The sequence below is a fragment of the Canis lupus genome, chromosome 17, assembly GCF_011100685.1.
Source record: "Canis lupus familiaris isolate Mischka breed German Shepherd chromosome 17, alternate assembly UU_Cfam_GSD_1.0, whole genome shotgun sequence".
Taxonomy (NCBI): domain Eukaryota; kingdom Metazoa; phylum Chordata; class Mammalia; order Carnivora; family Canidae; genus Canis; species Canis lupus.
The window spans coordinates 62,460,485-62,486,964 of record NC_049238.1 but is presented as its reverse complement, the minus strand read 5'-3'; the positions used below and the strand labels follow the sequence as shown (position 1 = coordinate 62,486,964).

Below are 26,480 nucleotides of genomic sequence, written 5' to 3'. Positions count from 1 at the left end.
GAGGTGGGGAGGGCCCAGGACAGCGAGGACTCTCCTGCCGCTGGGTGCCCCCAAGCTGTGCAGGTCAGCGCCCCCTGGCACCTGGGGGCACCTAGGCCAGTGCGGAATGGGAGACTGCGTTCATTACTGGGGGAGCTGACTCCAGGGCTGGAGAGCTGGCCCCCGCCACTGTTGTTCCTCCTTGGGTCACCCTGTGCCTGGGAGGGGTGGGGCCACCAGGGGACAGAGGCCTCACAGGGTAAACAGCTCCCGCTGAGCCTGGCACCCAGCAGGGGGCCGGGCAGCTCTCCCAGGTGCACACACCTGAGAATCAGCATAGCAGCCCCTCCCCCAGAAGACCAGCTGGAAGGATGGGGTAAGAGCAAGTTCTTGAGCAAGCAGCGTTGGAAAGCTCCAGGGGAAGTCGAGGGATTTACAATATATAGAACCAGAGGGTACCCCTCCTATTTTTTTTCTCTTCGTTTTTCCAGTACAGCTCATTTTTATATCAGACTGAAAATTTCTATTTTTTTTTCTCTTTTCCCACCTTAACTACAATATTTTACCACCTCTTCATTTTTAAGATTCTTCCTTTTTAACTTTCATATATCTACAATTACAGGCCCTAGATGTATTTTCCACTTCTAGATTCCCTTCAACATACTCAACTTATTTTTGGGAGATATATGAAATATGTTTTTTTTTTTCCTCTGCCTCATTTTGATCTACAATGGTGGAAGTTAACGCCTTCTAAAACATGACCAGCATGCACCCAGAACCAAATGGTATACCATGCTGCTTCATTCTGTGAGACTCCTCATTCCCATTCTGCTCCGTTCTTTTATCTCATTTATGTTTTGGTGGTCAGTGGTGGGGCTCTGTACAAGTATTTCCGGTTTATATAAACTGGGGACTAAGCATCTTCTAACATAAAGAACTTGACATACTCAGAACCAAGAGGATCACCCTCTAGAATCCCTCAGGTAGACTATATTCTCCTCCACTACAACTTGTCACTACCACCATCTCCCAGTACCCCCCTTTTTTCTCTTCTTTGTCTCTTCTTCCTTGGGATTCTTGGCCTTTTATTTTTTACTACGTTGTTTTAAAATTTGTTTTTCACTTTAGTAGTCCTTTTTCTTTATATCGTTCTGATCTTTGTTTTCAATTTCTGGTCTCTGACCTCAGGAGAATCATCTGGGGTGAAATTTACTTAGGTTTTGGTTGGGGTGAAATTTACTTAGGTCATGATTGATATTCTTGACTCAGCCCGTTTATACAGCCACTCTGCACTGAGAAAAATGACTAGAAAGAAAAACTCACCACAAAAGAAAGAATCAGAAACAGTACTCTCTGCCACAGAGTTACAGAATTTGGATTACACTTTGATGTCAGAAAGTCAATCAGAAGCACAATTATAAAGCTACTGGTGGCTCTGGAAAAAAGCATAAAGGAATCAAGAGACTTCATGACTGCAGAATTTAGATCTAATCAGGACAAAATTAAAATTCAATTAAACGAGATGCAATCCAAACTGGAGGTCCTAATAATGAGGGTTAATGAGGTAGAAGAAAGAGTGAGTGACATAGAAGACAAGGAAGATGCCATAGATGGCAAGGAAGGAAGCTTGCCAAAAAGAGAAGAATTAAAAGAACATGAAGAAAGGTTAAGGGAAATACATGATAGCCTCAGAAGGAAAAATCTACATATAATTAGGGTTCCAGAGAGTGCCAAGAGGGCCAGAGGGCCAGAAAGTGTATTTGATGTATTTGAACAAATCATAGCTCAGAACTTCCCTAATTTGGGGAGGGAAACAGACATTCAGATCCGGGAGATAGAGAGGATCCCCCAAAATCAATAAAAACGATTCAACACCTTGACTTTTAATAGTGAAACTTGCAAATTCCAAATATAAAGAGAAGATCCTTAAAGCAGCAAGAGAAAAGAGATCCGTAACTTATATGGGGAGAAGTATTAGATTAACAGCAGACCTCTCCACAGAAACCTGTCAGCCCAGAAAGGGCTGGCAGGGTATATTCAGGGTCCTAAATGAGAAGAACATGCAGCCAAGAATACTTTATCCAGCAAGGCTCTCATTCAGAATAGAAGGAGAGATAAAGAGCTTCTAAGACAGGCAGAAACTGAAAGAATATGTGACCACCAAACCAGCTCTGCAAGAAATATGAAGGGGGACTCGGTAAAAGAAAGAGGAAGTCCAAGGAAACAATCCACAAAACAGGGACTGAATAGGTATTATGATGACACTAAGTTCATATCTTTCAATAGTAACTCTGAATGTGAATGGGCTAAATGATCCCATCAAAAGATGCAAGGTTTCAGACTGGATAAAAAAGCAAGACTCATATATTTGCTGTCTACAAGAGACTCATTTGAGACCTAAGGACACCTACAGCCTGAAACTGAAAGGTTGGAGAACCATTTACCATTCAAATGGTGTTCAAAACAAAGCAGGGGTAGCCATCCTCATATCAGATAAATTAAAGTTTATCTCAAAGACTATAATAAGAGATGAAGAGGGACACTATATCATACTTAAAGGGTTTATCCAACAAGAGGACCTAACAATCATGAATATTTATGCCCCTAATGTGGGAGCTACCAAGTATATCAATCAATTAGTAATCAAAGTAGAGGCATACTTAGATAATAATATACTAATACTGGGAGACTTGAACACGGCACTTTCTGCAAATGACAGATATCTAAGCACAATATCTCCAAAGAAACAAGAGCTTTATTTTTTTTTCTTTTTCTTTTCTTTTTTTCCTTTCCTTTCCTTTTCTTTTTTTTTTAATTGGAGTTCAATTTGCCAACATATAGCATAACACCCAGTGCTCATCCCATCAAGTGCCCCCCTCAGTGCCCATCACCCAGTCACCCCTACCTACCCCTACCCTCCCACCTCCCTTTCCACCACCCCTTGTTCATTTCCCAGAGTTAGGAGTCTCTCATGTTCTGTCTCCCTTTCCAATATTTCCCATTCATTTTCTCTCCCTTCCCCTTTATTCCCTTTCACTATTTTTTATATTCCCCAAATGAATGAGAACATATAATGTTTGTCCTTCTCCAATTGACTTATTTCACTCAGCATAATAATCTCCAGTTCCATCCATGTCGAAGCAAATGGTAGGTATTTGTCGTTTCTAACGGCTGAGTAATATTCCATTGTATACGTATACCACATCTTCTTTATCCATTCATCTTTCGGTGGACACCAAGACTCCCTCCACAGTTTGGCCATTGTGGACATTGCTGCTATAAACATTGGGGTGCAGGTGTCCCAGTGTTCACTGCATCTGTATCTTTGGGGAACAAGAGCTTTAAATGATACACTGAACCAGATGGATTTCACAGATATACACAGAACTTTACATCCAAATGCAACTGAATATACATTCTTCTCAAGTGCACATGGAACTTTCTCCAGAATAGACCACATACTGGGTCACAAATCAGGTCTCAACTGATACCAAAATATTGGGATTGTCCCCTGCATATTCTCAGACCATAATGCTTAGAAACTAGAACTAAAGCACAGGAAGAAATTCAAACACGTGGAGGTTAAAGAGCATCCCACTAAAAGATCTTTGGGGCAACCAGGAAATTAGAGAAGAATTAAAAAGATTCATAGAAACTAATGAAAATGAAGATACAACCATTCAAAATCTTCAGGATACAGCAAAAGCAGTCCTAAGAGGGAAATACATCACAATACAAGCATCCCTCAAAAAAATTGGAAAAAACTCAAATACATAAGCTATCTTCACACCTAAAGGAACTGGAGAAAACAGCAAATAAAAACTACACTAAGCAGAAGAAGAGAGTGAATAAAGTTCGAACAGAACTCAATGAAAGAACTGTAGAACAGATCAACAAAACCAAGAGTTGGTTCTTTGAAAGAATTAATAAGCTAGATAAACCATTAGCCAGCCTTATTAAAAAGAAATAAGACTCAAATTAGTAAAATCATGAATGAAAAAGGAGAGATCACAACCAATACCAAGGAAATACAAACGATTTTAAAAACTTATTATGAGCAGCTAAATGCCAACAAATTAGGCAATCTAGAAGAAATGGATGCATTTCTGGAAAACCACACACTACCAAAACTGGAACCGAAACAAAACCTGAACATGCCACTAACCAAGGAGGAAATTTAAGCAGTCATCAAAAATTTCCCAAGACACAAAAGTCGAGGGCCAGATGGCTTCCCAGGGGAATTCTATCAAACGTTTAAAGAAGAATCAATACTTATTCTACTAAAGCTGTTCAGAAAGATAGAAAGGGATGGAATATTTCCAAACTTGTTCTATGAGGCCAGCATCACCTTAATTCCAAAACGAGACAAAGACCCCACCAAAAAGGAGAATTATAGACCAATATCCCTGATGAACACAGATGCAAAAATTCTCAACAAGATACTAGCCAATAGGATTCAACAGTACATCAAGAAGATTATTCACCATGATCAAGTGGGATTTATCTCTGAGATGCAAGGCTGGTACAACGCTCATAAAACAACCAATGTGATAGATCATGTCAAGAAGAGAAAAAAGAAGAACCATAGGATCCTCTCAAGAGATGCAGAGAAAGCATTTGACAAAATAACAGCATCCATTCCTGATCAAAACTCTTCAGAATGTAGGGATAGAGGGAACATTCCTCAGCATCTTATAAGCCATCTATGAAAATCCCACAGCAAGTATCATTCTCAATGGGGAAACACAGGGAGCCTTTCCCCTAAGATCAGGAACATGACAGGGACGTCCTCTCTCACCACTGCTATTCAACATAATATTAGAAGTCGTAGCCTCACCAATCAGGTAACAAAAAGAAATAAAAGACATTCAAATTGGCAAAGAAGAAGTCAAACTCTCCCTCTTCGCAGATGACATGATACTGTACATAGAAAACCCAAAAGATTCCACCCCAAGATCGCTAGAACTCCTACAACAATTCTGCAGTGTGGCAGGATACATAATCAATGCCCAGAAATCAGTGGCATTTTTATACACTAACAATGAGACTGAAGAAAGAGAAATTAAGGAATCATCATCAAGACACACTGATCAATGGAACACAATAAAGAATCCCAAAATGGGCCCTCAACTCTATGGGCAACTAATATTCAACAAAGCAAGAAAGACTACCCACTGGAAAAAGGAAAGTCTCTTCAATAAATGGTTCTGGGAAAATTAGACAGCCACATGCAGAAGAATGAAACTACACCATTCTCTTACACTAGACACAAAGATAAACTCAAAATGGATGAAAGATTTGGGCAACCACGGACTAGCTGGAGTAACTGAACCAAACCAAGCCCGGACTTGCGTCCCTCATTCACTCAAAAGGCTCAGGAGCCTAAAGGGTGAATAGTTAGTTGACGCTTGAGAAAGGGCTTGAGCAATGGTTTTCAGAGCTCGCTTGTATGTGATGGTCCACATAACACATTAGATACAATGTATTTTGGCCTGGCCATAAAGTTGAATAGGGGTCTGTGCTGTTCTTGCTGGTCTGTTAACCATATCTAATATTCCTTTGAGGTATGTACATCTGGAGCAACAAGCTTATCTATTTACCAAGGTCTTCTGGCGCCAGTGGGTCTGTCTTGCGTGCTGAGAAAGGGGAACCTTGGAGGGTTTCACAAACATGCTAAGAACAGATACTTCTTTGTCTTCATTTTGCTTATGCTATATAATGTTGTAGAACCTTGAATAAAGCTGGCACTGCTTAGACATCATCCACTGTGTCCCTCTTGTCCCCATCTCTTTACTTTTCTTTTATTTTTTTTATCCCCTTACCCTTGGGACCCTGATCGTGTTGCCGCAGAGCGCGCAACAGAAAGATCTATGTGAGTCAAGACTCCATCAAAATCCTGGAGGAGAACACAGGCAACAACCTTTTTGAACTTGGCCACAGCAACTTCTTGCAAGATACATCTATGAAGGCAAGGGAAACAAAAGCAAAAATGAATTATTGGGACTTCATCAAGATAAAAAGCTTCTGCACAGCAAAAGAAACAGTCAACAAAACTCAAAGACAACCTACAGAATGGGAGAAGATATTTGCAAATGATCTATCAGATAAAGGGTTAGTCTCCAAGATCTATAAAGAACTTATTAAACTCAACACTAAAGAAACAAAGAATCCAGTCATGAAATGGGTAAAAGACATGATGAACAGAAATCTCACAGAGGAAAACATAGACATGGCCAACAAGCACATGAGAAAATGCTCTGCATCACTTGCCATCAGGGAAATACAAATCAAAGCCACAATGAGATACCACCTCACACCAGTGAGAATGGGGACAATTAACAAGACCGGAAACAACAAATGTTGGAGAGGATGTGGAGAAAGGGGAACCCTCTTGCACTGTTGGTGGGAATGTGAACTGGTGCAGCTACTTTGGAAAACTGTGTGGAGGTTCCTCAAGGAGTTAAAAATAGATCTGCCCTATGACCCAGCAATTGCACTGCTGGGGATTTACCCCAAAGATACAGATGCAGTGAAAGACCGAGACACCTGCACCTCAATGTTTATAGCAGCAATGTCCGCAATAGCCAAACTGTAGGAGGAGCTTTGGTGTTTATTGAAAGATGAATAGATAACTCAGCCATTAGAAATGACAAATACCCACCATTTGCTTCAACGTGGATGGAACTGGAGGGTATTATGCTGAGTGAAGTAAGTCAATCAGAGAAGGACAAACATTATATGGTCTCATTTACTTGGGGAATATAAAAAATAGTGTAAGGGAATAAAGTGGAAAGGAGAGAAAATGAGTGGGAAATCTTAGAGAGTGTGACAGAACATGAGAGCTTCCTAAATCTTGGAAATGAACAAGGGCAGTGGAGGGGGAAGTGGGTGGGGGATGGGGTGACTGGGTGACAGGCACTGAGCGGGGCACTAGACGGGATGAGCACTGGGTGTTATACTATAAGTTGGCAAATTGAACTCCAATGAAAAATAAACACACACACATACACACACACACACACACACACACACAATTATTTTTTTGGATACCCAAGGTGAGAGTTAAGATGTATCATATAAAGGCCCATTTGACTCATCACCATTTATTGAAAAAACATTCTTTTCTCATTTGTTTGTAATGCCATTTTTTTGGTTTGGTTTTGTTTGGTTTCTTTTCTACCTCTTCTTCTTTTTTTTTTTTTGTAATGAGTCAGGTGATTGTGTCTGTGTGATTATATTAGACCCCAAAGAGTCTTTCAGTGCATGAATGTGACACATGTCTGCATTTGTTAGTTCTTTAGTTTCTCTCTCTTTTTTTTTAAAGATTTTATTTATTTATTCATGATAGTTACACAGAAGAGACAGAGAGGCAGAGACACAGGCAGAGGGAGAAGCAGGCTCCATGCAGGGAGCCCGACGTGGGATTCGATCCCGGGTCTCCAGGATCGCGCCTCAGGCCAAAGGCAGGCGCCAAACCGCTGTGCCACCCAGGGATCCCTAGTTTCTCTTGATAATGTTTTATACATTCAGTATAAAAGTCTCATATATCATTTAGGAAATTTAGGTAAGGTAATTGAATGCCCTTGTTTTGGTTTCTTTGCTCCACCTAGCTTTATTGAGATACAATTGTCATATAATATTGTGTAAATTTAAGATGCACAATGTGGTGTTTTAGTAGATACCTATACTGTAACATGTTTGTCTCTATTTTTATTGAGGATAAGGAAAAGCAAAAATCATAAGTACAGCTCAGTGAATTTTTTATATAGCTATACACCCTTGTCATCACTACCCATGAGAGAACATTTCCAGAAACCCAGAGAACTCCATCATTCCCACCTCTGTCAGAGCTCTCACCAGGGATAACCACTCTTCTAACTTCTATCATAACAGATTAGAGTTCTTAATAGTTCTGTCAATCTGGCACATTCTTCCCTAAGGCTTCCCCCCTCTCTCACAAAGGCCAATCGTTGTCTGATAAACATACTAAAAATCCCACTGTGCTTTTCACAGACTTCCTACTTAGGATTTTAATGTCCTGACCTGAACATTCCAAGAATTCACTAAATTTTAAGAATGGAAAAATCAGTCATTTGCTTGAAGTCCCAGAAAGCATCCACCGACTCGGGTTTCTCTGTCCCCCAACAAGAATCTGCCACAGTGGAAAACCCAAGTTTTCATTATTTTCCTCATGCCCAGAATCCACAAGTGATGCCAGGTAAACTTTTTTCAGCTCACTTCTGAGGTTCTCCTTCCTCTGAAGTCTTAAGATCTTCATCTGAGTTCAGATAATTTATGAATTTATTCTAGATTTGCACTAGATTACCGGTTTGCTACAAGGCATACCATTCCGTTCTAAAGCAGAAGTTCATTATGTATTTGGGGATGTGATATCAGTAATACCCATAGGCTTCAAAGGCTCTTAATTTAATGGGGAAATAAGCACATAAAAGTGAATTATAATGCAGAAATAATTATATGCATAATTCATAAAATAATTATATTACTAATAGAAATTATTTTCTATGTACAAAGTTATCATGAGAGTTTATAGAATGTATCCATTCTTTCTAAAATGTTAAGTGAGGTTCCATAGAGATGTTTGGACTAGACTTTTAAAACAAAGAGGGAAAAAAAAATAAAAAAAAATAAAACAAAGAGGGTCTCCTAGATAGCAGAGTGGAGAATGGAAAAATTCCTCCTAGGCAGAAGGAATAGCATGAACCAGAAAACATAGATGTTAAAATTAAATGTTACTTTTGGGGAGAGTGAATTCTTTGGTGCTGCAGAATTGTGTTATGTTTTGGGTCTTGTAGGGGAATTTTGGAGTAATCTAGTAGTTTTTATACTTTATATAGGAATTATGGAGCACTCTTAAATTTTCCTTCTGGTCAATGAATAAGTTAAACCCAGTAATGCCTAATGTCCCCTTTTGTTCTGACATTATATTACCTTAAATGAAGAGGAGTCAGAAATAAACAAATCAACCTTCTTTCACTACATGTATTTTTTTCTTTCTTAAAAAGTTTTCATTTAAATTCCAGTTAGATAACATGTAGTGTTATATTATCTTTAGGTGTACAATACTGTGATTCAACACTTCCATAGAACACCTAGTGCTCATAGCAAGACCTCTCCTTAATCCCTATCATCTATTTCACCCATTCTCCTACTCACCTCCCTCTGGTAACCATCAGTTTATTCTCTATAGTTAAGAGTCTGTTTCTTGGTTTGCCTCTATCTCTGTCTCTCTCTGTTTTTGTCCTTTGCCCATTTGGTTTGTTTCTTAAATTCCACATATAAGTTAAATCACATTCATCACATATATTAATGAGATTTTGATATAAGACATTGTTACTTTGTGAGCCTCTGATGGATGGAATTACATAAAAAAATCTTAAAATTTATGAAATCACAAAGATCCCTGGTAGTCAAAACAATCTTGAAAAACCAAGCTAGAAGCATCATACTTTCTGATTGGAAGTTATATAATTACCAAACAGTATTGTACTGGCCAAATAAATAAGACAAAACAAAACAAAAAACCTCCCCACAAAACAAAACACATAAATCAGTGGAAAAGAATAGGGAGCACAGAAACAAATCCATGCATCTAAGGTCAATTACTTTACAACAAGAAGGCAAGAATATATAATGGAGAAAGGACAGTCTCTTCAATAGATGGTGCTGGAAAAACTGGATAGCCATATGCAAAAAGAATAAAACTTGACCAACTGTCTTACACCATATACAAAATTAACTCAAAATGAATTAAAGACTTGAATGTAAGACCTGAAACCATAAAACTTCCAGAACAAAACATAGGCAGTAATTTCCTTGACATCACTGTTGGCAATGACTTTTTAAATCTGACACCAAAAACAAAGGCAACAGAGGCAAAAATAAATGAGTGAGGCTACATCAAACTAATAAAAAGCATCTGCACAACAATGGAAGCCATCAACAAAATAAAAAGGCAAACTACTGAATGGGAGAGAATATTATTAATCATATATCTGATCGGGGGTAATATCCAAAATATATAAAGAAGTCATACAAATCAATAGCAAAAACAATTTGATTATAAAATGAGAAGATCAGAATAGACATTTTTCCAAAGAAGATGTCCAGATAGCCAACAGGCACATGAAAAGTTACTCAACATTATTAATCACCAGGAGATACAAGTCAAATGACAATGAGATGTCACCTCACACCTGTTAGAAGAGCTATTATCGAAAAGACATGAAATAGTGTTGAGAAAAGGGAACATTTGTGCCCTGTTGATGGGAATGTAAATTGTTGCAGCTAGTATGGAAAATAGTATGGGGTTTCCTCAAAAAGTTAAAAATAGAACTACCATATTATCCAGCAATTCCACTTCTAGGTATTTATTAAAAGAAAATGAAAACACTAACTTGGAAAGATATATGTACCTCCATATTCCTTGCAGTATTGTTTACAATTAATTTACATTATTTATAATTTATAAAGTATGGAAATGACCTAAGTGTCCATTAATAGATGAATGGATGAAGAAATTATGGTGTATATACACACACAATAGAATATTATTCTGCCATGAAAAAGAATGAAATTCTGCTGTTTACAACAACATGGATGGATCTTAAGGGTGTTATGCTAAGTGAATTAAGTCAGAGAGAGGAAAACAATCATATGATCTTTTATCTATGAATGATAAATATATATGTGTATATATATTATTGTCTCTTTAAGATGTATAATCTAAATAAACAAAGACTAACCAAACTCATAGACACAGAGTAAAGATTGGTGGTTGCTAGAGATGGGAGAAAGGTGGAGTGGGGGGAGATGAGTGAAGGGAGTAAAGAAGCGAGTGAGTGAAGGTAAAAGGAAGAGAGGGAAATTTCCTTATGAAGGAAATGGGTTCTCACATATTCACAGTTCTCTGTGAATGAGACCTTGTCCTTGGTCATTGGTGTGGAAGGCATGTTTCCTTCCCCATTGAACTGATAACCTGAGACTCAGACTGCAGCAGAGGAACTCCTTGTTTCAGTTGTTTCTGTCTTGCCAATTAGCTGCTTTATGCACATCTGATAGCCTTGGACCCTAAGTGTCTGTGGGAGGACTCACCAGAGCTGTTCCCATGTCTTCCTGACATTCAAAACCCACATGACCTAGAATCTAGCTGGAGCTTAGAAGGGAGGAGCCAGGCAAGGGGTCTGCTAAGATGCACCAGCCTTCTTACCTGACAGAGGAGTTCATTCAGGATTTAAAGACTGGGGCCAGAGGGCTGTCAGAAAACTCTTTTGGGTTAGAAATATTCACTTCTGAATTTTAACTCTTTTTACTATGCTTTGACTTTCCTGGTTAATGCCTTCACCCACTAAATGTTAAGTAATTACTACTTGGAAATATCAGCCATGGATGGCAACTTTAACAGGAATTGGAGAAAGTGGTTATTTTTTTTAAGTTTTGTTTATTTATTTATTTGAGACAGAGAGAAAGAGAGAGAGAGAGAGAGAGAGAGAGAGAGAGAGAGAGGCAGAGACACAGACAGAGGGAGAAGGAGGCTCCATGCAGGGAGCCCAACGTGGGACTCGACTCCAGGTCTCCAGAATCAGGCCCTGGGCTGAAGGTGGCACTAAACTCCTGAGCCACCCGGGCTGTCTTGAAGGTGGTTATTAATTCCTTTTTAGTGCAGTATGTTAAATGGAAAAGCAATTTATTATTGCTGTTGCCTATGATGGCACCTAGAATTCAGTGAGCAAATCCCAAGGGAAGAATAAAGCCCAAGTGAGAAATTCTGGCTGTGTGTGTGGCTGCTCCTGCCTATCCAGGGCCTTGCCATAACCACTCATCTCTTTATATATGGAGAAAACTGCTTCTTTCTAATACAAAAAGCCGTCTTGCATCAGAGTGAAGAAGCCATCTGTAAAAATAGGATTTCTTTTATAAGCCACATAAAGTTAGACTGATAAGGCCAATTGTAAAATTGTACATACTCTGTACTTGACTATCCTTGGAACAACTTTCCCATAGTAAAACACATCCCTGGAACATACCTTTCCCTGTGTAAGAAAATGACCATGACATCCAGAGCAGATTGAGACTCAGGGTCGACTGTCTTGGTAAAGTTCTGGAAAACCAGGATGGCATAGTGGAAAACCAAACTCATAGGTAGAACTTGCTAAATATTAGATGGCTGGGTGATTGAGTGTGAATTAATGAATAAATGAATGGAAAACACATAAACAAAAACATGAAAAGTTCATTTGCACTTGTTCATAGATGTGCTTTAAGGTGCTCTTACATCATACATGTTTTTCCTGCTTTTTCAGAATCACAACTTCCAAGAGACCAAAACCACATTTGTCAGGTAGGCTAGGAGCCTCTAATGGTAGGGGCTAAATTGTTCCTCCCTTTGTCCTTCTGTAGATAAGATTTCTTAGCAAGGGTCTCCCAGACTCTTGTCAAATAGCCCCGGGGCTTTCTCTCCCCTCCTTTAAGTGAGATGCATCAGGATCTGACCTTCCCTATCATTAGTTACAAGATCCACAATGCCCATGAGGGTGCATTCCTGGCACAAGTGTTTGCACACTCACTTCCCCAAAATGCCCCCTCTGAACCAATGAGTGGGTCGTGGACTAGGGTAGGACACAATGACACAAAGCGCAGATTTATTAGGGGAGGAAAAAAGGTGAGAAGCTCATGGAGGGGGAGTTAGAGGAAGGGATAAGGCAGAAGCTGTTACCTCAGCCTCCAGTCATGGTGGAACCCTAGAAGAAGCCCAGATGCATCTCTTGCTTTGGGGCACGGATGAGGCCCTAGTCGTAGCCAAGCTAGAAGCTGGAAGAAATGAGGCTTTCTTGTATCTACCTAGAAAAGCATCAGGGTGGGATGAAGACTTGAACAAAGCTCAATGGGAAGAAATCCTGACAATGTTTCACTGGACGCTGGGCAGGAGAGAGTGAGAGAGAAGGGCAGCTCTTGGGGCTAAAGGGAAGAGGAGCATGAGAAAGAGAAGGCTCTGTTAGCCTGGATGTACCCCGGCAGTACCCCAGTCTAGCCTTGCTTCTGTTTACTCTTGGGGGTTTGCTGGGCCAATGGGCACTTGTGCTGGGTGGGGATCGCTGTGAACTTGTGGGGAGCATTGTTTCTTGGACTATGGAGCACATGGATCCTTAGTTTGGGGTATAAATGACAGGGGGTTGCTGACAGGTTTGCTTCACTTGCTGCTGCTGGGCTTTCTGGGGCAGGTGCTCTCTCCACTGCTGCTGCAGGAACAGGGGAGCCTAAAAGAAACCTAGGCAGTGGACACCATGAGAAGTGTTCCCTCCACCATCCCTCCCTTCTGACTCCTAAAGCAATGTTTCCTTACAATGGCCAAGGACATGATAAGTGATTAATTGCCTCAAATTGGTCAGTGAATTGACTCACATGCACCCATTGTGATCCTCTCCCTTTCATTCTTCTATGCTATTCTGATTTCATTTCCTATCTTCCTTCATCCTCCCATAGACTCCTGATTTAACTGAATATATAATTGATTTCTCAGTCTGCCCAGGAAACAAGATGAAATGCTGAGTTGAGGATAAAAAGATAGCACAAACATTTTATAAGATTGAGGCATGAAGTCTTGGTTGATGGGTGTGCAATGTCAACTGGCTGCCTTGAGTAGTGCAGTGAGTGCTGGCAAGGATGGAAGGGCATGGGGCAGGGGGCAGAAGCAGTCCTTGTTTTAGAGGGAAGTGTTGTGGTGTGTAAGTGATGGGGAAAAGCCTGTTCCAGGTACTCACAGGCCAAAGTTGTAGACTTGGCTCCACACCGGACTCACCTTGGGTTATTAGGCTAGTCATTTAGTATAGCCACACGATAGAGGTTCTGGCCCTTCTATCCTTGCCAGAACTCACTGTGAAGTGAGAAGAACTGGGGAGCTGAAGGTCATGTAGATCACTGGAGGTCAAGGACAAGAGAAGGTTGTTTCACCAAGAGGCGACCTGGTTCAGAGCAGGAGCATTGGCCAAGAAAGTGCAGACCATGGGCTCTAGATCCAAATCTGCCACCCCCTGGCCAGGCACACCTGTGGGCAATTTGCCTTCCCTGGATCTCCAAACCCTTATTTGAAAGATGTTGATCTGGAAATGCCTTCCCAGCTCCAGCATGTGTCCCTGGTTTTGTTTGTAGACATCCTTCCTTTCTTCTTATTTTGTGATTATAAAGGGAAGCATAGGTTCTGGGTGGCAATCATGATAATAAGGCATGGGAGCTTCACAGTGTAAAATGCAATATATAACATACCTGTTTCTGTAAACCTAAAAGCAACATTTGAAAAGGCTTGGTCATAGGGCCGAAAAGGCAGCTTTGCAAGAATGACAATGTTTGGAGGAAGCTCGAAATTCCTACAAAATGCTACAACTCTAAATATCTCCCCTCTATGAGAAAAATCCTTTTGCCAGGGAGTGAGGCCTAGAATCAGATAATTAGTCATACTCAGTTAGGGTGACGGATGGAGATTGAATTTCCTGAGTAACAGCATGACATTTCTTTAATGTCACAAGGCTTAAGTCACTTCTCTGATTACCCAAGAATAGGACAGGAGCTTGCCTAGTGGCTGGAGACAGTTTGAGAAGGAGGAAGGGCCCAGCAGGTCCGAGTAGGAAGAATCCAATCCCACTTACCAGAAGTGCAAGCAGGACCTCAGGAGAGGAGGCTGAGCACAGGTGCAAGGACAGGCCTCTCCTAGAAAACTTCTAAGGTCCCCCAGCCTGCCATAGACACTTGGTCTGGCCCTGATTACCTCCTCCCAGGGAATTCCTTACCCACTTCTCCCACCTGCACTTCCTCCAGGGATTTGCCTTACTGATCTGTTTTGATGGAAAATACCACCAGATAATACAGCATTCTGGGTCCCTGTCTCACTAAGTGGACTCCATCTATTTAAGGTGTTGGCTCAAACTCAAGGACTCAAAATCTCTAAAAAATAGAATAAATCTGAGGTGCTTTTTGCTGACTGAGAGTTGTAAGAAACATTGAGGAAAGAGGAAGAGGAGAGGAAATATGAGTTTGGGCCATGCCTGGAAAAATATGAGCATCACCTTTGCTGCTTTACTGTTACTGGTTGAGCACTAAGATCTGACACTGCTATGGGCACTCCCTAGTGATGAGGTCACTCTTTATGTCCCCTTATTTCATTGTAAATTTATTTATTTATTTATTTATTTATTTATTTATTTATTTATTTATGAGAGACATAGAGAGAGAGAGAGAGGCAGAGACGCAGGCAGAGGGAGAAGCAGGCTCCATGCAAGGAGCCCGACATGGGACTTGATCCCGGGTCTCCTGGGCCAAAGGCAGGTGCTAAACCGCTGAGCCACCCAGGCTGTCCCTCATTGTAAATTTATAGCCCCCAGAAGGCAAATGTCATTGTTACTGATTTGTGGATAAAAAAGTGAGGCTGGGAAAGATCATGTAGCTAGTAGACAGCAGAGACGGGACTGGAACTCAGTTCTGGATGGTTCAGAGAACCCAAACATTTGAGAGAGAAGTCAAAAGTCTCCGCACAGAAGTCCCCAACCCCATGCCCTACTAGGTAATGTCCTGTGATTTTCCCAACCCAGCTGGGACTGTTTGCAATGTATTGTAGGAGGCTTTCCCTTGAGCACGAAGGACAAGAATGCAAATGGTCACCCACAGACTCACTGCCTCTGACCTGCCCCCCCTCCCAGGAATCGGCTGCTGGTGAGTATTAGTGGTGGGCAAGAGAGGATGGGGTAGCATTAGCTTCTGGGGTACAGTTGCCAGGTAAAATACAGGACACCCAGTTCAATTTGAATTTCAGGTAAACATAATTTTCTAGAATTCTATTTAAAATCAATTAGCAATGTATTATTAGTGCCAGAGGTAGAGTTTAGTGATTCATCAGTTGCGTGTAACATCCAGTGCTCATCACATCACGTGATCCCCTTAATCAGAAGTTTTTTAGTAAGAGTACATCTCAAGTGTTGCACAAGACTTGTCTATAGTACTGAATTACTTGCTAATATCCTATTTGAATTAAACTGAGCAGGCTGTATTTTTATTTGCTAAAGCTAGCAATTTACTCATGGAGCCATTTAGATGGCAGGAAGGAGCCCTGATCCTCCACTTGGCCTCATAATTCCTACCATGGAGAAGGCAGGACTGCTCTGGGAAGCTGGTCTACCTTTGTACCAATGTCTCAAACCTCAGGGTATAGTCCCACTAAAGGCATTGATGTACTCATTTTTGTCATTACCACAGCAAGAGTGTAAGGCTGCCTCAGAAACAATAGAAACATCTAGAAGTACTTTCCAAAACATTTTCAAACCCCTTGCCTTATTTAATTATCATGGCAATCCTGTCAGGTAGTATAAATAAGATTTTACAGTTTGAAAAAGTAGCTCCAAAGAAGTTAACTGACTTGTTCAACAACATGCAGCAAGCAGGGGTGGAGCTGGGGCAGGGGCCCTGGTCCAGGGGTCCTCTCCACTGCATCACAGTGGCCAGATTCTCTGTGGCAGACAAGCAACTGTTGCTAAGTGGGACCATGATTCAAGATCTTTCCTGAACTTTCTGTCATATGTGGCTCAGTTTTTAGGGTAAGCCTCACTTAAAGGTTAGCCCGTCCCTTAATTTCCTGTCCTGGCCAGGCCTCAGCCCCCTCTCCCTATAAGCCTATCAACTTAAAAAATATAACATTCTTTAAAAAAAAGTAACAATCTGGGCTCTAGATTCCATGTTCTGCATTCCACCTTTGCCTCACTTCTGGGCTCCCACTCCCACTATGCTCACCTAGACGCAAGCTCTCCAGAGGGGAAAGAAGCAGCAAAGACAGATTTGGCATGGACACAAGGAAGGCATTCTCATATCCCTGGCATTTAGAAGACATCAGTATATGTGTGCTCCCTACGAATGGAGTGATAACACTCTTCCTTCATACCTCAGGCACCCACATGACTTTTCTAGAATGAACTTTACTCCTCATTTTCCCAGTCTGCTCATTGGCCTCCTGCTTGGTCAATAAACAACTCCTGCTTAGTTTTGGGAACTCTCTCTAGTGATACAACTCTTAGAGGATGCTCTAGGGGTAGCTGGGATAGATAGCCAAACACAGCTAGCCTTGAAGAGGTGGTGACCTCTAAGTCATGAATCCAGCTCATATGCATCCAACACAAACTTTCCAAAATCCTGGCACTCAACATTCTCTTTAGCCACATTATCTCCGTTTTATAGAGGGGGAAACAGGACTCAGCCCAAGGTCATACAGGGGCTAATGTCAAATGCAGGGCTAGATAAAAAAATCAGGGCCCCTGACTTCACAGCTTTTTTCAGCCAACTGAAGTGCCTGAGCAACTAGGCTTCTTCCAGCAGAGGCTCTGTTAATGACAGAAGTAGGAAGCTGGCTGTCTGCCTCCTCCTGTCCTACCTACCTATTCTCTTTCCTCCTTGGCACTCAGTGTCATCCTTCCCACGGAGCCTGTCTCCCTCCTTCCTCTAAGGAAACCTAACCAGTCCCTTGCCACCACGCTGCTAGGCATGGGTGCAGTTGTATTAGTCACTCAACTTATAAAAACCTCTGAATACAAGTTTTCACAATACTCTTTGAAGAAAACTAATTGTATGATAAATTTTATAAATGACAAAGTTAGTTGTAATGGTGGATGAATCTGGAATCCAGAAAATGGGGCTGACCCAAATCTCTTACATCTGTAATGGCTGATTTCTAGACACCTCAGCTGGCTGGGGAGTGGATCATTCTTTCAAAGGAAGAGGGGAGGCTTGTTGGCACCCCTCAAACCAGTCTATAAAAACAACCATCTAAGGGAAGGTGGGCGCTGAGAAACTAAGCAGACCACTGACTTCTCCCCACCATTCAGCCTTAGGTCCTGGCACTGTTGCCTGGCAAGTTCTGAGTCCTGCATCCTATCTTTCATCCTCAAAGGGCCAACCAGGAAACCAGGCTCTGCATCTTGCCTCCCTAGGGAACAGACACCTGAGAGCACGGTACATGCCGTGAATATACATCAGGGAGGGGAGGGCACAGGCAGACTCATTTCTGAAGGTGAGTCAAAGCTTGAGAAACCCCAACCCCACCCTTCAGACAAATAGTGGGGTGACAGATAACAGAGATCTGACCCTGGGAGGGGACTCTGGCAGAGACGATGCTAATCACTTAGCTATCAATCTAGACACATCTCCTCCAGGGCACTTTTGGGGAAAAGAAGGGTTGTTGATGGCTCCATCTGGACACAAATGGAACGCATTTATTATGCTATCTCTAAGGATGAAACAAGGAAAGGAAAAAAAAGGAGATCTCTGATTTACCCATGAGAGGCTTTTAGGATGTGCTTGACAGAGAGGACAGTGGAGTTTGGGGCTGCCAATACTCCTGTATTTCAGCTGCCTATTTAGTAAAATGGACATTGAAAACTGAGCAAATCACCTTTCATTTGAAAAATCATAATCATGTCATATTTGCTTCATCTTGAGTTCTGGTACATACTTAACCAGCAGTCACAGTTTAGGATATTTCTGTTTCGAGTTCATTTCTCCATGAATTACTTGACGATCTGTCAACAAAAACTTTAGAAGATGCTACTTAAAGAGACTTTGTGACCTTTTTAAATGTGAGAAATTCATTTGATGCATGAATCATTTCAGCCTCTAATTTTTATGCTGGCAAATAAGATGCTCAGTTACTGATGATCAGTGTTCTGTGAAGTAGTATTGAAAGCAGTCCAAAAGGCAGAGAAAGAAAGGATAAGGTTCCAGAAATATGTGAGCAATAAATCTCCCCCTTCCACCCCTCCATGACACTTTCCTATAAGACCCCTGACATAATTCTATAAGACATATTTCTGTAAGTCCTAGGAGCTTGATAAACGGGGAAATGAAGTCCTGGATGGTGAAAGGCTAGTTCTGACAGGACACCCACAGACTGTCACCTGTGGAAACTGAAGACTGGCTGTGGAAGGGGAGGGGTGTGTGAGCAAAGTGCCTGCCTCTGGAAAGATGGCCAAGGTTGTCTTGGAAGTCAAGTGGAGTGGAAGCACTCGTCGTCCTCTCCTCTGACATGACATAGTGTGGTTAGAGGCAAGGGAGGGAGCCTAAGGAGTTAAGACACTGCTCTACTAATACCCCTCACTAGCTATGAGGCCTTAGACATGCCCCTTAACTTTTCTCAGCCTCAGTTTTCTTGTTTTCCAATATGTGGAGACTGACTACAATTTCCTCAAAGATTCCATTGAGCCTTCATTCTGTAAATACATGATTTGGGTCTGGGAAGCAGCTGAGTTCATCCTTGGAGGATTAATTGTGAGTAGAGGACAAGGATGCTGCATATGGGCTTAGCTGAAGAGTGCCATGTTGGTCAGAGGCATCTGCTGTGAGAGAGATAAGTGGCCATGAGGATATAGTCAGTTAACCTTGGTTAGCCTGAAGCAGGGAGAGAGATGCTAGCACCTATGAGTGAGAACGACTAACATACTTGAAGAAGGAGAGAGGGTATGAACTCTTTGAAAATCCTGCACAAGCTGACACCACCTATGATTCCTACCTTGGCTCCCACCTTCCCTTAACTCAATCCCAGACAAGAGCATTGCTATTCCCAAAACTCACCTCATGCTTTCTTGCCTCAAATCATTCGATCTGCAATGGTGCACCAGTGAAATTCAAGGTAATCTTTAGGAAGCATTACTTTCTCTGTGACCTCTTTCCTAATTCTTTCCCAAAAGGTGTGTTTTCCTCTTCTGCTCACACCTACAGCTTTTTATTTGTATGTACTATGAACACTTTTTATGTAATGCTTTGACTTGAAAACATATAAATTATATACTAATCTTAGCATCACATGTACATTCCCTGATGGAAGGAGCTGTTTCAATCTCATCATATATGCATGTGTTTTACTATCTACTCCCCCCATACTAGCCAAACAAATATTATATCCACTCTATGAATATGGAAAGATAAATGAATGCCTAAATGAATGAGTGAATGATTTAGCAATGAATGAGTTGAACTGAATGACAAACCCACAGTTAGACATTGTGACTTTAGAGTCAGAATTGATGAAGTCTCAAGATGCTTTGTGAACTAGTACATCTTTTCAAGTTCAGGATGGTGCTTGTCTAAGTAGCTCTTTCTGTTTATCTGACCACATGCATTATCTTTGAAGACCTAAGCTGACATCATCCACACCTGCAAGAGGCCCAGATACCTGTGTGTGTGTGTGTGTGTGTGTGTGTGTGTGTGTGTGTTCATGGAGGACTTCTTTATAGCCAGCCAAATTGCAAGCTTCCCAGGGGCAGGAAGGATATTGAGGACAGAAGTTCTACCCTGGTAAGATCTGATACACTAGCTAGTTGGTGAGTGGGTGGTCCAATTACTAAAGGATGCTGTTGAGTAAGTGAGCCAGAAAGTGAGTGAAAGAGAAGGGTGAGTAAGTAAGCTAACAAACTAGCTTACTGCCTAGGTAGTACAACTGACTAGGGGTATGGTTGAGTAGTTGACCAGTTGATTTCTTGATCATTTGGCTGACTGTCTGATGATGGCTAATTTGAAAGGCAAATCCTGGTACAGTATAGCAAAGAAAGTCCCCTTGGGGACATGAGGCTAATGGTATAGAACAACAACAAAAAAATGCTCTGGATAGGAGTCCCTAAGAAATGTATCCTATAAATTGAACAAGTATCTCTTAATTTGCTTTCTTTCACTTAGGAGTTCATTATGATTTCCATCTCTAGTCAATTGAACTTACTGGACATCACCTCAAGTGAAGACCAGACAGAGGCAATCAAAGTGGAACAGTAGCTCTCTTCCCAGGCAGAATGCAGTTGGGGCAAAAGGACATTTCCATTTATGGCACTGCTCACTGAGGAACCTGATTATTCCTTCAGCCTTGGGTCCTGGGGTTGGGAAGTTGGGACTCAGATCATCCTCTGGCCAGAGAAAGGGGCCTCTCTGATGGTGGCTGAGATAGGGAACCAAACCAAACAGACAAATTAGCAGCTACCACAAGTTGGGGCAGTTTGTCTGGTTGGTACCCTGCTCTCTGACCAGAGAGAACTTCCTTGAGGAAGTGGTTGCAGAAGGCAGCAAACAAGGGTTAGCAGCCTCAGCTCAGACAGTGCCTGGCAATGACTGACACCCCCAGGTAGGTCCAGGACTCACAGAGCTCTGAGCTATGATTGGCCTTGCACACACTCAGTAGACTGAAATACAAGTATATCACTCCATCATAGCCATCCCTCTAGAGTGGGATGGAGGGGAAGGGATGGGACAGTGCCTGATATTCATAGTATCTAAGCCACTCCATGCCCACACTCTTCAGTGATTTCTCACAGGCATCAGGATAAAGTCCATAGTGGTTGATATGATTTCAAAAGGCCTTCATGCTCTGAACCCCTGGCAAGGCTTCCAGTCTCATCTCTCCCATTACCTCATCTCCCCTTCTCTCTGTACAAGTGCTCTACTGTTCCAGCCATAAGACTTGATGAACTATTTACAGGTTGTTTTCTTAATAATGTGCTGTTTTCTCATTCTCCTACTGCCAATAAGCCACTCCTTCTACTTGGAATGCCTATCCCTAATTTGTGCCTGACTAATCTTAAAATCTCAGACACTAGTTTGTTCTTCCCTGAGTATCCCTTATTCTGTCACCTTGGCCACCTTTGGTGTCAGTCCTGTCCTAACATCTACTCTGCAGTGTGGGGATATAATATCCCTTAGTCTGTCCTGTATTAGTTATGAGCCCTTTGAGGGCAGGAACATTCCCTACTTTCCTTCAACTCCCATTTGTAGTAGTATGGTACCTCATTCATAATGGATACCTGATGACTGTGTGTTCAGGCAAACAGTATGTGGTCAATCCAGGGTGTACAGAGATGTAGGCTCTTCCACTGTGTGCCTGGGAAGGGCACCAACAAGCTCAGACTGATGCGGCAGAGCCCAGTCCTTCCACATCATCAGGGCTGACCCTCCCTGGTGCCTTTCACAGCTTTGCTGAGGCATGTCAAGCATGCCTTCCATGTGCTTTGTTTACAGCCACACTTTCTTCCTCTCTGGCTCATGAGCCTGTGAAGAGCAAGAATCTATTTTTCTCCATCTTGGTTTCTTCCTCTGATGCAGGGCCTTAGTCATCCTTTGCATATAGGAGAACTTGATAAAGGTTGGTTAGCTTTTCTAGGATGATCTTCACAAATCAGAAGAAAACACTGGCATCAGTAATTCCAAAGGGTAGATATCCAAGAATCACTTTATGTGGGTGAAGCAGATTGTACTGTGTTCATAAAGATTTTGCTGCCTCTGCTCATTTCCCCCAGGGAGAATACTACCTTGCCTGTTGGTGATGGAAGCTGTGGCCATGGGACTTGCTTTTCTCATACAGTGTAAATTTTAGGAGCTGTAGTTCAGTACACTACCTTGCCCCTCTGCCATAAGGATTGACCATGTTCCAGAACAAGGCTGCATCCCAAAGTCAAATTAATGTGCAGCAGGGCTATGGCTGACCCTTAGTAGACACTGAAGGTGAAGGAGATGTAAAATTTTGTTGTTTTGAGCCCATGAGATTGAGGGCTCATTGGTTATTGAAGTATGACTTAGCCTATCCTGACCCATACACTTGGATGTGCAGGAGATGACTTCTTCCTCTTAAGGAGATTCTTCTGCTTGACTCTGTCCAAAGGGAAAGTAAATACTGAAGTTCAGTGTATACTAACTGGTAGCTAACACCATGACTCAGATGTGTGTGTATGTGTATGTGTGTGTGGTGTGTAGTGTGTGTCCCCACATGTGCATGTCCAAATGTGACTGCAGAGATACAATGGAAAAGAAGGGAAAGAGGGGCATCTGGGTGGCTCACTTGGTTAAGTGTCTACCTTCAGCTTAAGTCATGATCCCAGAGTCCTGGGATCCAGCCCCACATCAGGCTCTCTGTTCAGCAGCGAGTCTCCTTCTCCCTCTCCCTCTGCCCCTCCTCCCTGCTTGTGCTTTCTCTGTCAAATAGTCTGCTTATGGGCAACTGATATTTTCCCACAAATGACTTACAATCTACAGTTGGGAAACAAAATAAACCATCTCTTCTCTCACTCTAGCCACAGAACAGTGTGCCAAATCACATCACAAATCAGCCCCTAAGTAGTTGGGGCAGAGTGCCACCTGCTGGGCATGCCCAGGCAGTGCAACTGTTTTCAATTTCAAAGGATTATCTCCCAAACTGGTTACAGACCCAGAGGCAGGGAGGCCTCAGATGCAGAGGCCCTAGTGATTCCTCCTCTTCACTTTACAGGCAAAAATCTAAGGACCTCAGAAGGGACTCTTCTCACCCCAACAGCCTCCTAAGCTGGATCATGTTATCCTCAGAAGGAGGGATCATCTACTTCTGGAGTCAGTGCCTTTCCAAGTTTCCCTTGCTGGCTCAAGATGGTGGTGTGGTTTGACGACGACAAAACGATGTGAGTCAATGCATAGGAAATGAGAAAGGATTCAGTGGGGTTCAGAAAAGCCAACCTGAATGGAAAGCAATAGACGCTCTCCTTGCAAAGGCTTCTATTTACTGAACAGCAACTACATAAAATGCAAGGGTCTCTACACTGTTGTCCCCAATCCCTTCAGGAGGAGAAGCACCACTGGTATTTGGCCATTGAGGAGACTGAAACCTAGAGAGGTTAAGTAATTTGTCCCAAGTCATGTAGCTGATTAATGGTTGGACCAGAATCCAAGCCTACACATCAGTCTGGTTCTAAAAGTCAACTCTACATGGCATCACATTGCCTCTTCTCAAACCATATGTCCCCCATGCTTTCTCAACCCTCTAGGACAGACCACGTGAACAGGCATGGCACAGACCACACAGGCCACACTCTGCAGTTCTTCTAAGGAGTCAGTTGATTGCAGCATGAGGAGTTGCTGAGCAGACACAGACACAATATTTCGAAGAGTACAGCATAGTTTGTGGGGGACCTAGCAACCTAGCAAAGCCAAACCCTGTGTTTGGTGAACGAACAATGTGGGGCAAGAAGACAATTGCCCAGATGTGACACAATGGAGTGTGACAATCCCTAGGCCCCCAAATGCAGCACACTAGGGAAGCTATAGGATATTTTAGTCTTTCCTGGGGATTCACCAAAAGCATTTGGGCAAGGTGATATCTGAGTATAGACCCCTGCCATCTTTTCCCTACTCTAACAAATCACTGTAACTGAATGAGGAGGGAAGACGTTGTGAAGCACAGGCTTCACTTGTGGAAAGCTTTCATATGCTGGTGGCTGGTGAGGCTGTGGGAGCCTCTGCCACATGGAAACAGGGCAGAGGTAGCCAGGGAGGCACCCTGGTACCTGGAACAAGGAGCTGAGAACACAAGCTGAGAATGAGTGAACCAGCCTTATTGACTATATAATCTGGTGGCATACCATCCTGGTGTCTGTTCACCTTTGGTTGTAATCAAGCTATTAGCACAGTCCTGCCAAAAGGCTGCTCTGGCTTCATTTTAGTAAGGAGGAGGCCACAATTAGCAAGGGTTCTCCAAATTGGTGGTGAATCTTGAGATGCAAGAATTTGGCTGAAGGTCCATATGTTCTGTCTCAGGCATTATTCCCATTGGTGACCCCACAGAACTGTCTCTATTACCACTCAGCTCCTACTCTTCTTCCTGCAAAAAACTTTTTCTGGCCCCTAGACCTAGGGCAGAGCCCCCCTCCCCCCCCGGCCCATTTTCCAAGTAGGAGAAGCCTGAGTTTGGACAGCATATGCTTATTTGTTGGCACTTGCAAGTGTCCTGAGTGCATGCCTGGCCTTGCTCACCTCCTTACAAGGTTACCATTCTTGCTGTTGGACTCTCTCCTATTACTTTCCCTTTTCATGCTACCTGCCCCACAACCACAGGTTACCAGCCCCTGGGGATAGCAAAGCCATCACTGTTCTGTTAACTATCCCCAGTCTGTCCTAAGGAGTATTAAAATCAGTGTCTTTAGAATCAAGATTCTACTTTTAAAACTTCCCACAGGGGGCCATCACAATATAAGACATGAAGGGAGACCCGCAGGAAACTTTTGTAAGATGATGGTGACTGATGACACTCTCCTGTCTGTCCATGAAGAGAATAGCGTGTGTGTGCGTGTATGTGTGTGTGCAGACATGTACATGCTCAAGTGCACATACACACAGTTTGTCTGCAGGGAGCCAAGACACAAGCCACCATCCTGACCCAATCTCATATAACGAATAAAATAAAAATATTCAGTGAAGGCTTGAACTTGTGGCTGTCAGTGGTTAATTGGTTTTAACATGACAACTCCATCTCTTGCCCTGCTCCCAACACAGAACTCTAGCTCCATGCACACTTACCTTGCTATTTACTTTTTGCTTCCTCCAGGCCATTATAAGCAAGAAAAGGGGCTCCTGGCCAGTTCTGTAGAGGCCAGAAGTAGCAGCTTAGCACCCCATGAGATGTCACCCATCTTCTCTTCCACAACATACCATACCATGTGAAATGCAAATGAGAACAGCTCAGCCCTTGTTTACCCTGGAGTAGTTTTTAGCCCAACCATCAAGGGAAAGTGGAATGAGTAAAAAAGATGGGCTTACATGAAAGATAGATGTATATTTGAATCTCAGCTCTACAGGTACTAGCTGTGTAGTCTTGGGCCAAGTTTGTTACCTCCTTGGGTCTCATTTTCCTCATTAGCAAAATAAGAATTGTTATTTTTTATGGTAGTAATGAATATTAGTAGGATAAGGGTTAAAATTCTAGTATAGTGACTTGCTTGTAGAAGTAACTCCTTTTAAATATATATATGTGTATATATATGTAAATGTGTATATAGATATATAAATCTAAAACTGGCAGTAGATTGTGTGTGCTATTGATTCCCTGAAGGGAGGCAGGTTGGTCCTAAGGCTGAGAGATCTTAAAATATAGATGTGGATTTTAGCTAAGCTTGCTCTGAGCCTCTACGACAAAGCCATACAAAATGTTGTGGTACCTAGGTGGCCCCACCCCGTCCCTACCTCTAAGAGCTTTCCGTGACTGCGATTACTTAGGGAATGAGGAGATTAAATAAGGATTGGAGTGGCCGAGTCATATTCTGGTGAGTCAGGATGGGAAGAGAAAGAATCTAGCAAGCCCAAGGTGGCCTTGTGCAGGTTAGGAAATTGAGACTAGGGAAAGGAAATAACTTGCCCAGGATCACACAGGCAGAACTCAGGTCTCATGAAGCTGTAGTGCCATCTAAAACCTATTGATGGTGAACCTCATGGTCCCATCAGCCCTTGGGGAGAGAGGACGCTCAAGCCAAAGGGCTGCCTGGAGGGCTGAGAACAGGAAGAATGGTTGCCTTTTTAGTTTCATCAAAGAGCAGGATGGGATCAGTCAGTCTGATAGCTGGCATAAATATTCCAGAAGAGGGGACTAAGTGCCAGGAATCAGGAGTCGGGTGTCAACAATGACTGTTCTCTGACCCCGGGCAGGACCTCCAGGTGACAGTAGTCCTTCACACACA

The 26,480-nt window shown here is 42.4% G+C and overlaps 1 protein-coding gene, 1 long non-coding RNA gene and 1 pseudogene across 2 annotated transcripts in view; 1 reads left to right on the top strand and 2 right to left on the bottom strand.

The window, feature by feature from the left end:
- LOC100685649 (cornifin-A) overlaps nucleotides 1-16,635 on the bottom strand; it is a 28,761-nt gene extending 12,126 nt beyond the window's left edge. Inside the window, 1 exon segment of the mRNA XM_038560626.1 lies at nucleotides 16,403-16,635. The gene's annotated coding sequence lies outside the window, so the exon portion shown is untranslated.
- Nucleotides 13,027-14,307, bottom strand: LOC119877200 (annotated as a pseudogene).
- Nucleotides 16,489-25,222, top strand: LOC102152226. The gene is made up of 4 exons (XR_005371928.1): nucleotides 16,489-16,580; nucleotides 17,859-18,043; nucleotides 23,270-23,435; nucleotides 24,986-25,222. It is a non-coding gene; the product is annotated as an uncharacterized LOC102152226 (long non-coding RNA).
- Nucleotides 25,223-26,480: the final 1,258 nt, after the last annotated feature.